Below are 15,233 nucleotides of genomic sequence, written 5' to 3'. Positions count from 1 at the left end.
ATAGCCTCGGCCATCTTTATGCAGAGGAGCAGTTTTTTTTTTTTCAAATCCTCAGAGTTCTTTGCCATGAGGAGCAATGCTGAACTTCTAGTGACTAGTATGAGAGAGTGTGAGAGTGATAACACAAAATTTATGACACCTGCTCCCCATTCACACCTGAGACCTCGTAACACTAATGACTCACATGACACCAGGGAGGGATAATGGCTACTTGGGGACAATTTGGCCATTTGCACTTAGGGGTGTACTAACATTTGTTGCCATTAATGGCTGCATGTTGAGTTATTTAGAGGGCACACCATATTTACACTGTTATACAAAGCAGTACATTGACTACTTTACATTGTGTCAATGTCACACCTTCAGCGTTGTCCCATGAAAAGATATTATGAAATATTTACAAAAATGTGAGGGGTGTACTCACTTATGTGATATAGTGTATATGTCCCCTATCCTAGTATGTATGTCCCTCATCCTGGTCACATCCTTGTGTGTGTATGCATACTGTATATACAATTGTGTGAAAGCGTTTACTATTCTTTTCCATGTTTCTCACACTTAAATGTTTCAGCTCACCAAACAAAAGTAAACACCCCCCCCCTTAAAACATTAACTGTTGTTTATCACATCTTTGGAAAGCTGAGTTCAAATTTCCTAGCCACACCCAGGCCTGATTACTGCCATACCTTTTCTCAATCAAGAAATCACTTAAATAGGACCTGCCTGACAAAGTGAAGTAGACCAAAAGTGCCTCAAAAGCTAGACATCATGCCATGATCCAAAGAAATTCTGAAACAAATGACAAAGTAATCGAGACCTATCATTCTGGAAAAGGTTATAAAGTCATTTCTAAGCTTTGGGATTCCAGTGAACCACAGTGAGAGTCATTATCCACAAATGGCGAAAACATGGAACAGTGGCGAACCTTCCCAGCAGTGGTGGGCCAACCAAAATTACCTCAAGAGCGCAGCGACAACTCATCTAAGAGGTCACAAAAGATCCCACAACAACATCCAAAGAACTTCAGATCTCACTTGCCTCCGTTAAGGTCAGTGTTCATAATCATAATGCCACCATATGAAAGAGACTGGGCAAAAAAGGCCAGCATAGTTGAGTTCCAAGATGAAAACCATTGCTAAGCAATAAGAACATAAAGGCTTGTCTCAGTTTTTCTAGAAAACATGTTGATGATCTCCAAGACTTTTCTGGAGGGTACTCTGGACTGACGAGACAAAAGTTGAACTTTTTGGAAGGTGTATGTCCCAATACCATCTGGAGTAGAAGTAACAGCATTTCAGAAAAGGAACATCATACTAACAGTAAAATATGGTGGTGATAGTGTGATGGTCTGGGGCTGTTTTGCTGCTTTAGTTCCTGGAAGAGTTGCTGTGGTAAATGGAACCATGAATTTTGCTATCTACCAAAAAATCATGAAGGAGAATATCTGGCCATCTGTTCTGGACCTCAAGCTGAAGTGTACTTGGGTTATGCTACAGGACAATGATACAAAACACACCAGAAGGTTCACCTGTGAATGGTTTAAGAAAAACAAAATTAAGACTTTGGAGTGCCCTAGTGAAAGTCCTGACCTTAATCCGATTGAGATGCTGTGACATGACCTTACAAAAGCGATTCATGCTCGGAAATCCTCCAATGTGGCTGAATTACAACAATTTTGCAAAGATGAGTGGTCCAAAATTCCTCCAGAGCGTTTGAAAAGACTCCTGGTATATAGGTATTTTATTCTGTGCCCTATCCTGGTAAATGCCCCTCATCCTGGGCACCATCCTGGTATATACATAAGTAACATAGTATTTAAGGTTGAAGGAAGACTTTAAGTCTATCTAGTTCAACCCATAGCCTAACATGTTGATCTAGAGGAAGGCAAAAAAAAAACCCATGCGGCAAACACTAAGCTCCACAGTGGGGAAAAAAATTCCTTCCCGACTCCACATACGGCAATCAGACTAGCTCCCTGGACCAACGCCCTATCAAGGAATCTAGTATATACAGTACACTGTATAACCTGTAATATTATACTTTTCAAGAAAGGCATCCAGGCCCTTCTTAAATTTTAGTAGTGAATCACTCATTACAATATCGTATGCTAGTATTATGTAGGCTCTGTGTGGTAGTATTATCTGGGTGCTGTATGGTAGAATTATGTGGGTGACGTATGGTAGTATGTGGGCTCTGTATGGTAGGTAGTATTATGTGGGTGCTGTACGGTCGTTTGTGGAAGCTGTATGGTAGTATTATGTGGGCTTTTTTCTGTAAAAAGATGCAATCAGGTAAAAGACAAATAACATTTTTGGTTTTGCACAATACTCAATATCCTGAATGCACCATTTAAAAAAAATGGTAAAAACAAGACAGCAAATAGCATAAGACCGAAAAGTGACTTAAATACTGTAAATGCATATGATGAATTGGATCCTATTGCACAAACGTTTTACGACATTTCGAAAAGTCACAAATAGTGAATTAGGTGTAAATGTCCAAATAACCAGAACCCACGAACATTATACCGAATACAAAAAAAAAGACGAATTGATGTAAAGTTAATTAAAAGGCACAAATGAAATAATGTTTGTGGTACAAATAAAAAAAAAAAAGTCCCTATGGGTACCATTATTAAAGGGAATCTGTCACCCTTTTTTCCCCTATTAGCTGCTGGCATAGACATCGGGGGCTTATCTACAGCATTCTGTAATGCTGTAGATGAGCCTCCGATGTAACCTGAAAGAGAAGAAAAACACGTTATATTATACTCACCAAGGTGGGCGGTCCGGTCCGATGGGTGTCGCCGTCTCGTCCGGCGCCTCCCTTGTTCATGCGATGACGTCCTCTTCTCCCATCCTGAAATGGCTGCGGCGCAGGCGCATTGCTCTGCCCTGTTGAGGGCAGAGCAGAATTCTGCAGTGCGCAGGCGCCAGACCTCTCCCGACGCCTGCGCACTGCAGGACTCTGCCCTCAACAGGGCAGAGCAGTGAGCCGGAGCCATTACAGGACGGGAGAAGAGGACGTCATCGCGTGAAGAAGGGAGGTGCCGGAGACGGCGACACCCATCGGACCGGACCGCCCACCTCGGTGAGTATAATATAACGTGTTTTTCTTCTCTTTCAGGTTACATCGGAGGCTTATCTACAGCATTACAGAATGCTGTAGATAAGCCCCCGATGTCTATGCCGGCAGCTGAAAGGCCAAAAAATGGGTGACAGATTCCCTTTAATACAGCCAGGAAAGCAAAGAGGAATCACTACTATAGTGCATTGTCTTCTGAAAGGAGGAAAACCTGCAGGTGTTTACACAGGGGATGTAGCTCAGTGGTAGAGCACATGCTTTGCATGTATGAGGCCCCGGGCTCAATCCCCGGCATCTCCATGTTTTGTTATAAAAAACTGGAAATATGTCAAAATAATTCACCAGTCCGTCTGTATGAGACTGAAAGACTGGACTCAACTGTTTATATTAAAGTTATCAGACAGATTATGAGAATTTTATGTAAAGTGAGGCAGTGGTCACACATTCAGAATGCAAGTACAAAGATATACACTGCTGTATACAATGTATTTCTATAGACATGTATAATCTTTTTCTGGGGTCACTGCTAACAATACAGCTCAAGATAACCAAATTGTCTTTTCTCTATTGTTGCAGACACTGACTCATAGATGGCGTTGCTTCCTATGAGCTATCCCCCCTAGCTTTGCATCGTCCGCAAATTTGATCAGTTTGCCTTTAGCGCCCTTATCTAGATCATTTATAAAAATGTTGAACAACACTGGGACCAGGACAGAGCCTTGTGGTACCCCACTTGTAACACTGGGACCAGGACAGAGCCTTGTGGCACCCCACTTGTAACCTTGTAACACTGGGACCAGGACAGAGCCTTGTGGCACCCCACTTGTAATACTGGGACCAGGACAGAGCCTTGGGGCACCCCACTTGTAACACTGGGACCAGGACAGAGCCTTGCGGCACCCCACTTGTAACACTGGGACCAGGACAGAGCCTTGTGGCACCCCACTTGTAACACTGGGACCAGGACAAAGCCTTGTGGCACCCCACTTGTAACACTGGGACCAGGACAGAGCCTTGTGGCACCCCACTTGTAACACTGGGACCAGGACAGAGCCTTGTGGCACCCCACTTGAAACACTGGGACCAGGACAGAGCCTTGTGGCACCCCACTTGTAACACTGGGATCAGGACAGAGCCTTGCGGCACCCCACTTGTAACACTGGGACCCGGACAGAGCCTTGTGGTACCCCACTTGAAACCCTCTTCCAATTGGATGTGCAACCATTTGTCACCACTCTTTGGTGGCTCTGAATGGTAGTAATATGTAGGCTCTGTAAAGTATCGTTATGTAGATATTTTATGATAGTATTATATTCTGTATGGCGGTATTCGTTGTGCACTATTAATCAATTTTATTGTTTTCATCGTCATAATCCAGTCTTCACATAATAATCCCAAATAGTAACATTACTAAACATCCTCACCCATAATGGTACTATAGTGCCATACAATACTGACCATATGATGGTTCCACTCCAGGGCCTGTGTCCTATACAATATATATTCCCTGGTACGTCATACTGGTGCCTGAGATTCTTCAACTCTTGGTGATTTCATGTTAGTGCCAGCAGCTCCGTCAACTTACAGAGACGCTCGGGAGCACACTACTGATCAAGCCGTAATTACTAGCCTGTGCCCACCTGTACCCCCGATCTCCCCCTGGTGTGATATCTGCTGTGTTGGGTGATGTGCCCGTCAATGTTAGAGAAGATCCTAATCTGTATTAATAAATGGGGGGTCTCCTGATCAGAACTCTCATCTTTTAGCCCTACAGTACGGACCCCACATTACACGGGGCACTGCGTAATGCGTATTTTCCAACACGGCGGCGCTTCCTAATATTGTGTAGGTCACAGATCAAGGCGCGGCCCCAGGAGATCTCGGCATTGTTCTGTGGTGCCTGCAACAGATCCTGTGCATTGCTCCCTGCGGCCTCCATGGATCGGACTTTGTTTCCAGCAGATCCCGCAGGCACTCGATCAGATTTAGATCTGGGGAATTTGAAGACAAGTCATCCCCTTCATCTCATTCTCATATTCGTCCATTACTGAGCAGTAGTGATGAGCGAGCACTGAAATGCTCCACAATTCTGTACGTAAATCGAGCAGACCGTAATAATCGGGTGCTCGACCCAAGTAACGAGCATAATGGAAGTCCGTGGGGAAACGTGAGCATTTTTTCGGCTGACCCTACCAGGAGGTCTGGAGGTGACTGGAAAATCAATAAAAGGGATGGAAATGGAATGGGAGAAGCATAGGGAAGACCCCTGACGCATCTCTGATATCGTCCCCAGGAGCGACCAGGGAGTCAGAGTATTACGCCACTTTTACGGACTGACAATAAAACATATAAAACTGAAGATAAAATGGATTTTCCAGGAAACAATGTAAAGAAACATTCTTTCCTGTATAATGACTTGTATATAAGGCAAAAGAAATACCGCCATGGACGACATATGCCAGGAGTTTGTAAATTCTCTCCGGGTTTGTGTGGGTTTCCTTCGGTTTTCATCCCACGCTCCAACGACGTACTGATGGGGAGTCCAGCTTGTGACCCGCAATGGGGACACTGATGATGATGATGTATATAAAGTGCTGCAGAATGTGATGGAGCGATGTAAGCAACGCAGAATAGATAATCATGCCGTGACAGCGCTCTGATGGCCAGTGCCTGGTTTGGCGCTTTCAAGGAAGGAGAACTTGTCAGGATCCTGGTTTAGGTGAGTATATAGTGTTTATTATTTGAATTTAAATGTATGGGGCATTATTAAGTGTGGGGGCATCATAACGTATGGGGGCATCACAAAGTATGGGGGCATCATAAGGTATGGAGCATTAATGGGGCATCATAAGGTATGGGGCATTGTGGGTGCGTCATAAGGTATGGGGCATTTTGAGGGCATCACAAAGTATGGGGCATTGTGAGGGCATCACAAAGTATGGGGCATTGTGGGGGCATCATAAGGTATGGGGACATCATAAGGTATGGGGGCATTGTGGGGGCATTACAAAGTATGGTGGCATCATAAGGTATGGGGCTTTGTGGGGGCATCATAAGGTATGGGGCATTGTGAGGGCATCACAAAGTATGGGGCATTGTGGGGGCATCACAAAGTATGGGGGCATTATAAGGTATGCGGCATTATGGGGACATAACAAAGTATGGCATTGTGGGGGCATCACAAACTATGGGGGCATCATAAGATATGGGGCATTGTGAGGGCATCACAAAGTATGGGGCATTGTGGGGGCATCATAAAGTATGGGGGCATTATAAGGTATGCGGCATTATGGGGGCAAGACAAAGTATGGGGCATTGGAGGGGCATCATGTGACTGTGGGGGCTACTGTAAAGGGCCGTCATACATTGTAAGTACATTATAAGGACTACTGTGGGGCCCCTCATACAGTGATGGGGCTACTGTGGGGTTCATTATACTGTGTATAGGGGAGCTGTACATGAAGACATTATTAAATGTTAAGTGTCCACTTAAGAAGCATTATTGTTATAGGGGGGCACTCAGAGTATTTTGACTGTCAAAGGTGATTATCATTTTCTGGAGACAAAATGTGGACACTGTATTCTAGGGCACTCGCACAGGGTATTACTATTTTCTAGGGAGCAATTTTGCCATGTAGAGGACACAAAAGAGGCATTATTACGATGTAAGGGGCACAGTGGTGGCATTACTGTGTGGGGCAGTAAGTGGAGCCGTTATTGTGCAACCCAGGAGGTGCAGTAATAGGGACACATACAGCAGCAGTGGCTCAGTATTGGGGTATCGGCAGGATGAGGGGTCTGCACAGGTTGGGAATAGATGGGGACGGTGCTGAAAATGTGAGAAATCAGATGTGTCTTTGCAGTAATCTCTGCAGACGAGTCCTGGCTGGAGAAGTTGTCATGTCGGTCTGGGCCAGATGGGAAAGTGAACGACTCCATCAGAAAAAAACCTCCTCTTTAAGTCACCATCTATAAATGAGCTATCTCTTATATTTTCTGTTTCTGTAAAACTGGTATCTACCACTGACCATATGGCGGTAATATCAGTGTTGGACTTTGTATAGAGATTACTTTCAGTAACAGCGCGGTCATCTGCTTCTCTTACATCCAATATTAGGGTGCACCACCTTAGTAGTAATCATCAGGCTATGTGCACACGATGCAGATTTCCTGCGGATCCGCAGTGGATTTTTCCGCGCAGAAACGCTGCAGATCCGCACTGTGATTTACAGTACAATGTAAATCAATGAAAAAAAAAACCCGCTGTGCACACGCTGCGGTTTTTTCCGCACGGTTTTTGTGCGGTCCAAAAAAAGCAGAAGGTCACTTCTTTTGTGCAGTTTTCCACCTGCTCCATTCTCCAAATCCGCAGGGGGAAAACCGCAGTGGAAAACCGGACAAAAACCGCTGGAAAACTGCAATAAAAAAGGAAGAAATCTGAAGGAAAAATGAAGGTCATTAGACCTGCGGATTTCTTAAAATCTGCGCGGAAAACTCCGCAGGACGAAAATCTACGTGTACACATAGCCTTAGGGTTACCGCTTAAATGTTTCACCTTGCCTTCTGAGCTGAACCTCTAGCTGCACCTCTGGGGAGTAACTATAAGGTGGTGCAGAACTGTGGAGAGCTTTGTGTCTAAGAGTAATAAGTTTATATTGTATTCTGTAGAGGATGGGTAACCAGAGCTATGACTGGCACTGGGTAGAGGTATCAGTGGGGCAGCTGGATAGAAAGATGACCCTGGGTGCTACAGTCAGGATGGATTAGAGTGGACAAAGTTTGGTAAGAGGGAGACTACCACACAGCACACACCTAATACTACCATACAGCAATCACATAATACTACCATACAAAGCCCACCTAATACTACCATACAGCACCCACATAATACTACCATACAGCATCTACATAATATTACCATACAGAGCCCACATAATACTACCATAAAGAGCCTACATAATATTACCATACAGAGCCCACATAATATTACCATACAGAGCCCACATAATATTACCATACAGCATCTACATAATACTACCATACAGCATCTACATAATATTACCATACAGAGCCCATATAATACTACCATAAAGAGCACACATAATACTACCATAGAGAGCGCACATAATATTACCATACAGAGCCAACATAATATTACCATACAGAGCCCACATAATATTACCATACAGCATCTACATAATACTACCATACAGCATCTACATAATATTACCATACAGAGCCCACATAATACTACCATACAGAGCCCACATAATACTACCAGACAGAGCCCACATAATACTACCATAAAGAGCCCACATAATATTACCATACAGAGCCCACATATTACCATACAGCACCCACATAATACTACCATACAGCATCTACATAATATTACCATACAGAGCCCACATAACACCACCATACAGAGCCCACATAATACTACCATAAAGAGCCCACATAATACTACCATACAGAGCCCACATAATACTACCATATAGAGCCCACATAACACTACCATAAAGAGCCCACATAATACTACCATACAGAGCCCACATAATACTACCATAAAAAGCCCACATAATATTACCATACAGAGCCCACATAATATTACCATACAGCGGCCACATAATACTACCATACAGAGCCCACATAATATTACCATACAGCACCCACATAATACTACCATACAGCATCTACATAATACTACCATACAGAGCCCACATAATACTACCATAAAGAGCCCACATAATACTACCATACAGAGCCCACATAATACTAACATACAGAGTCCACAAAATTCTACCATACAAAGCCCACATAATATTACCATACAGAGCCCACATAATACTACCATACAGAACCCACATAATACTGCCATACAGAGCCCACATAATACTACCATACTGATCCCACATAATATTACCATACAGAGCCCACATAATATTACCATACTGATCCCACATATTACCATACAGCGCCCACATAATATTACCATACAGAGTCCACATGATACAACCATACAGCACCCATATAATACTACCATACAGAGCCCACATAATACTGCCATACAGAGCCCACATAATACTACCATACTGATCCCACATAATACTACCATACAGAGCCCACATAATACTACCATACAGAGCCCACGTCATATTACTATACAGTGCACACATAATACTACCATTCAGTGCCTGCATAATACTGATACTATGCAAACCTCCTTCCACCTGCCAGCATTAGATATGCATCATTGTTAACGTTGTGCGGAGCCTACAAATCTGGGAGCAGCGGCAGGTAGGGGGAGGTTCGGGGGGCTGTCATTTCACAGCCTCAGAATAACTGGACCAGGGGTCTGCAAACACAATCTGCTCCTCTGTAGTCTCTAGCGATGTCGGTCTGTACATGTATAGTGCTGGTTACAGCGCCCCCTGGTGTCTGACAGTTATTCTACATAAAATCCTCAACAAAAGCAAATCTGTCTGATATTTAGCGCTGAGTCCGATCTTCGTGTTACATCCAGACAGAAGACTGGTGAATTTCCGCACATTTATCAGATTTCTGAATATTTTGGAAGTTCTCTTGTTATTTGACACAAAAGCTGGAGATGCCGGGGATTGAACCCGGGGCCTCATACATGCAAAGCATGCGCTCTACCACTGAGCTACATCCCCTGCACACACTGTCTGATGTGTGATCTCAATTCTGAGAACGATCCATGACGAGAATTTGACTCTGAATCTACCATCATAGATCTTCTCACAATTCGTTTTTCTTTTTTCATAATTCTGCAGCATAAATGACATCATATTCCAACAGTCTGGACTATTAGGGACGAAGCAAAACTACTTTAATTCTTTATTATTTGTTTATATGTACAATATGGGAAGAGGAGAGGATTCTATTTTTGCCATTTTTGCATCTTTTTTAAGCAAATTTAAAAAAATACAATTCTCCTTCTCCCATATTTTAAAGGGATTGTTCACTAATGGACGACACTTTTCGATTATCTCAATCAATTTGGAAGAAAGCGTACAACACCTCCCGGATGGGAGCATCTCTGAGCGCTGCGCCCCCTGACAGTCTCGTGACGGTGCTTATGTCCCCTGATGGGCTGCAGACAATCAGCGGCGGCTGAAAGGCAACATCTCTCCTGATCCCGTAGGTAAGTAATCTTTCTTCTTGTATTGGGAACCATCGGGGCGCTCTACAGCAATGTACAGTGGGAACCAATCCCTTTAAGTATAAGAAAATCGAAAGAATTCATCGATAATAAGATTTACCTTTTCCATAAAAGCACAAAATATTGAAAAATTATGTGATCTGTCCCACATTGTAAATGCAGGAAAAAAGAACAATAGCTTAACTTTCTGACATATGACGTACTATCCCGTCGACGGTACCCATCATCGCGATCAACGGCGCTCCAGGGGGGGGCGCCGCTGATCACGGCCAGGTGTCAGCTGATTATCACAGCTGACACCTGGCACTATGTGTCAGGGGTAGTCACGGACTGCCCCTGCATGTTAACCCCTGGCACACTGCAATCAAACATCAGAGGCTCTCCAAACGCGACATGACACCCGCAGACCATTCCATCAAAGTCTGCATTCCAAAAGTCACTACTTCCCTTCCAAGCCCCGACGTGTGCCCATACAGTCGTTTTCTCCCACATATGGGGTATCAGTGTACTCAGGACAAATTGGACAACAACTTTTGGGGTCCAATTTCTCCTGTTACCCTTGGGAAAATAAAATAATTGGGGATTAAAAGATCATGTTTGTGGAAAAAATATAATTTTTTTATTTTCACGCCCGGGCGCTATAAACTTCTTTGAAGCCCTTGGGGCTTCAAAGTGCTCACCACACATCTCGATAAGTTCCTTGGGGGGTCCAGTTTCGAAAATGGTGTCATTTCTGGGGGGTTTCCACTGTTTAGGCACATCAGGGGCTCTCCAAACGAGGCATGGAGTCCGATCCCATTTCCAGCCAAAAAAGTCCAATGGTGCTTCTTCCCTTCCGAGCTCTGCCATGCGCCCAAATAGTGGTTTACCCCCACATGTGGGGTATCCACATATGCAGAACAAATTGCACAATAACTTTTGGGGACCTGTTACCCTTGGGAAAATAAAAAATTGGGGGTGAAAGGATCATTTTTGTGTAAAAAATGTGATTTTTTTAATTTTACGGCTGTACGTTATAAACTTCTGTGAAGCCCTTGGGGGTTCAAAGTTCTCACCACACATCTAGATAAGTTCCTTGGGGGTCTAGTTTCCAAAATGGTGTCATTTGTGGGGGGTTTCCACTGTTTTGGCACATCAGGGGCTTTCCAAACGCGACGTGGTGTCCGATTTCAATTCCAGCTATAAAAGTCAAATGGCGCTGCTTCCCTTCCGAGCTCTGCCATGCGCCTTATTAGTGGTTTACCCCCACATATGGGGTATCAGTGTACTCAGGACAAATTGCACAATAACTTTTGGGGTAATGTTACCCTTGGAAAATTAAAAATTGAGGGTGAAAAGATCATTTTTGTGGAAAAAATATGATTTTTTAATTGTTCAGCTGTACGTTATAAACTTCTGTGAAGCCCTTGGGGGTTCAAACTTCTCACCACATATCTAGATAAGTTCCTTGAGGGGTCTAGTTTCCAAAATGGGGTCACTGGTGGGGGGTTTCCATTGTTTAGGTACATCAGGTACATCAATGGCGTCCGATCTGAATTCCAGCCAATTTTGCATTGAAAAAGTCAAATGCCGCTCCTTCCCTTCTGAGCTCTGCCATGCGCCGAAACAGTGGTTCCCCCCACATATCAGGTATCAGTGTACTCAGGACAAATTGCACAATAACTTTTGCAGTCCAATTTCTCCTGTTACCCTTGGTAAAATAAAAAAAATTGGACCTGAAGAAATTTTTTTGTGAAAAAAAGTTAAAGGTTCATTTTTTTTAAACATTCAAAAAATTCCTGTGAAGCACCTGAAGGGTTAATAAACTTCTTGAAAGGGGTTTTGAGCACCTTGAGGGGTGCAGTTTTTAGAATGGTGTCACTTTTAGGTATTTTCTATCATATAGACCCCTCAAAGTGATGTGATAAAACACTCCGGGATCGCCTTTGCTGGGGTCAAAGGTCACGTGCGTTCAGCATGAAACTCAGGCGCAGAGCTGGGAGTCGGGTATAACTGACACTGGGTCAGGTTTATTAATGGTGAAAGCAATGCTTAAAGAAATAAAACATAAAACAAATCCTTGCCTGTCCGGCACTAACTAAACAAAGTACAACCTAACTACCAACTGGCGGGCTTCTCCCATCCAGCCAAACCACAGTTGCAGTGGGCACTGCTTTCACTCAGGTGTGTCTCTCACACAGACAGGCTCTCTGTGTTCCCAGGCTGAGACCCTCACACAACCACTTGGCATCCTTTTATATCCACCTCCCATTATTCATTAGCAAGCAGGTGCGATACTGACCAGACTAGGCCACATAGGAAAGGAATCTGGGCGAGATATACCTGCCCTCACCCACTATTCCCACATGATTCTCACATATCCCCCCCTCTGCTCAGACCACTCCGGTCGAGCAATGACACCCGCCAAACAGTGCACTCGGGACAGGGCATCTGCATTTCCCATCTGTACCCCTGGGCGGTGCTCCACTGTAAAAGTGTAGGCCTGCAGGGCAAGGAACCACCGGGTCACCCGGCTATTCCGTTCCTTGTTCAAGTGCATCCACTTGAGAGGGGCATGGTCAGTGATCAGCCTGAACTTTCTGCCCACCAGGTAATATTTGAGGGCCTCTAGAGCCCACTTAATGGTGAGGCACTCTTTTTCTATGACTGCATACCTTTGCTCGTGTTTATTCAGCTTCCTGCTGAGATAGAGGACTGGGTGTTCCACTCCGTCCCTCACTTGTGGGAGTGCGGCCCCGATACCGGTATCAGAGGCATCCATTTGTACCACAAACTCGCTGCGGAAGTCCGGAGTCACCAGTACGGGCTGAGAGCAAAGTGCCCGTTTTAGGCTATGGAAGGCTTCTTCAGCCGCTAAACTCCATTTAATCATGACAGAGTCTTTAACTTTTGTAAGATCCGTCAGGGGGGTAGCGATGGCTGCAAAATTGGGTATGAACCGGCGATAATAGCCGGCTATCCCCAGAAAGGCTTGCACCTGCTTCTTGTTGACAGGTTGCGGCCAGTCCTGAACCGCCTGAATCTTATCGAGCTGGGGTTTAACAACACCCCTCCCAATTACATACCCCAAATACCGGGCTTCTTCCAGCCCGATATGACATTTCTTGGGGTTCGCGGTTAGACCTGCCTCCCACAGGTCGTCAATCACAGCTTGTACTTTCTGGAGATGAGTCTCCCAGTCCAAGCTGTAAATGACAATGTCATCCAAATAGGCCGAAGCGTACTGCCTATGTGGCCTCAGGACTCGATCCATCAGTCTCTGGAAGGTCGCCGGTGCTCCGTGCAGTCCAAACAGCATATACACATACTGAAATAGACCTTCCGGCGTAGCAAATGCCGTCTTTTCTCTGGCAGCCTCCGCCAGAGGGATCTGCCAATACCCCTTTGTTAGGTCTAGGGTCGTAATATATCGGGCTTTACCTAACCGATCTATTAACTCGTCGACCCGGGGCATAGGGTAGGCATCAAATTTTGAGACCGCATTCAGTTTCCTGAAGTCATTGCAGAACCGGATTGTGCCGTCCGGTTTAGGAATTAACACAATCGGGCTGGACCAAGCACTGTGCGATTCCTCAATGACACCTAACTCTAACATTGCCTTCACTTCTCGGGAAACGGCTTCACGGCGCGCTTCCGGAATTCTGTAGGGTTTCACGTGAACAGTGACACCAGGTTCCGTTACGATGTCATGTTTCATTAGCGTAGTCTGCCCTGGTTTTTCTGAGAAAAACTTTTGGTTGTGAAGTAGAAACTGCCTGACCTCAGTCTTTTGCCGCTCCGAGAGAGTCTCTGCAACCCGTACCTCCGGTACGGTATGCGAGCAGACGGGACGGGCCAGCTCCGCTGACAAGGCAGACCGATCTTTCCAGGGTTTTATCAGATTTACATGATAAACCTGTTCAGGTTTCCGTTTACCTGCCTGGTATACTTTGTAGTTTACTTCACCAACTCTTTCCTTAATCTCAAAGGGGCCCTGCCACTTTGCCAGGAACTTACTGTCCACCGTGGGGACCAGGATCAACACCCTATCTCCGGGTGCAAACGTACGGATCTTGGCGCCCCTATCATAGATTCTTTTTTGGGCTCCTTGAGCCTGCATCATGTGTTCTTTGACTATAGGCATAACAGCCGCAATATGGTCCTGCATTTGTGTGACGTGATCTATCACCGTTTTAAACGGAGTGACCTGACCCTCCCAGGATTCTTTGGCGATGTCTAACAGTCCACGAGGACGTCGGGCGTACAACAACTCGAAAGGCGAGAACCCTGTGGAAGACTGGGGCACTTCCCTGATGGCAAAAAGCAAATACGGAAGTAAATAGTCCCAGTTCTTCCCATCCTTGTCTATCGCCTTTCTCAGCATCTGCTTCAGAGTTTTATTGAACCGTTCGACCAACCCGTCTGTTTGAGGGTGATACACGGATGTGCGTAACGGTTCGAATTGTAACAACCGGCAGAGCTCCTTCATTACCCTGGACATAAAGGGGGTCCCCTGGTCGGTGAGTATCTGTTTTGGTATACCGACCCGACTAAACACATGCACCAGTTCCTTGGCAATCGTCTTGGTGGCCGTGTTACGCAAAGGGATGGCCTCCGGGTAACGAGTGGCATAATCCAAGATGACCAGGATATGTTGGTGTCCACGTGCAGACCGTGGAAGAGCCCAACTAAATCCATCCCAATCCTCTCAAACGGGACCTCAATAATAGGTAGGGGTACCAAAGGGCTACAGAACCGGGGCTTAGGCGCAGAGGCTTGGCAGTCAGGACAAGACTCACAATATACACGAATATCGTGATGCATGCCTGGCCAAACAAAACAGTGTAATATCCTTTCGGTGGTTTTCTGGACTCCCAGGTGACCTCCCATCACATGTCCGTGGGCCAGGTCTAGCACCTTCCGCCGGTAGGGTTTTGGCACGACTAATAGTTGCACCGTGTCTTCCCCCTTTTTCTCTATCTGATAG

The 15,233-nt window shown here is 45.1% G+C and overlaps 2 non-coding genes across 2 annotated transcripts; one reads left to right on the top strand and one right to left on the bottom strand.

The window, feature by feature from the left end:
- Positions 1 to 3,312: 3,312 nt before the first annotated feature.
- On the top strand, positions 3,313 to 3,384 carry TRNAA-UGC (transfer RNA alanine (anticodon UGC)). Its single transcript has one exon. It is a non-coding gene; the product is annotated as a tRNA-Ala (tRNA).
- Positions 3,385 to 9,686: 6,302 nt separating this feature from the next.
- Positions 9,687 to 9,758, bottom strand: TRNAA-UGC (transfer RNA alanine (anticodon UGC)). Its single transcript has one exon. It is a non-coding gene; the product is annotated as a tRNA-Ala (tRNA).
- Positions 9,759 to 15,233: the final 5,475 nt, after the last annotated feature.

This window comes from Dendrobates tinctorius, unplaced genomic scaffold (assembly GCF_039654945.1).
Source record: "Dendrobates tinctorius isolate UK_male_01 unplaced genomic scaffold, ASM3965494v1 ptg000021l, whole genome shotgun sequence".
NCBI lineage: Eukaryota > Metazoa > Chordata > Amphibia > Anura > Dendrobatidae > Dendrobates > Dendrobates tinctorius.
This window is presented reverse-complemented; position numbering and strand designations above follow the sequence as displayed.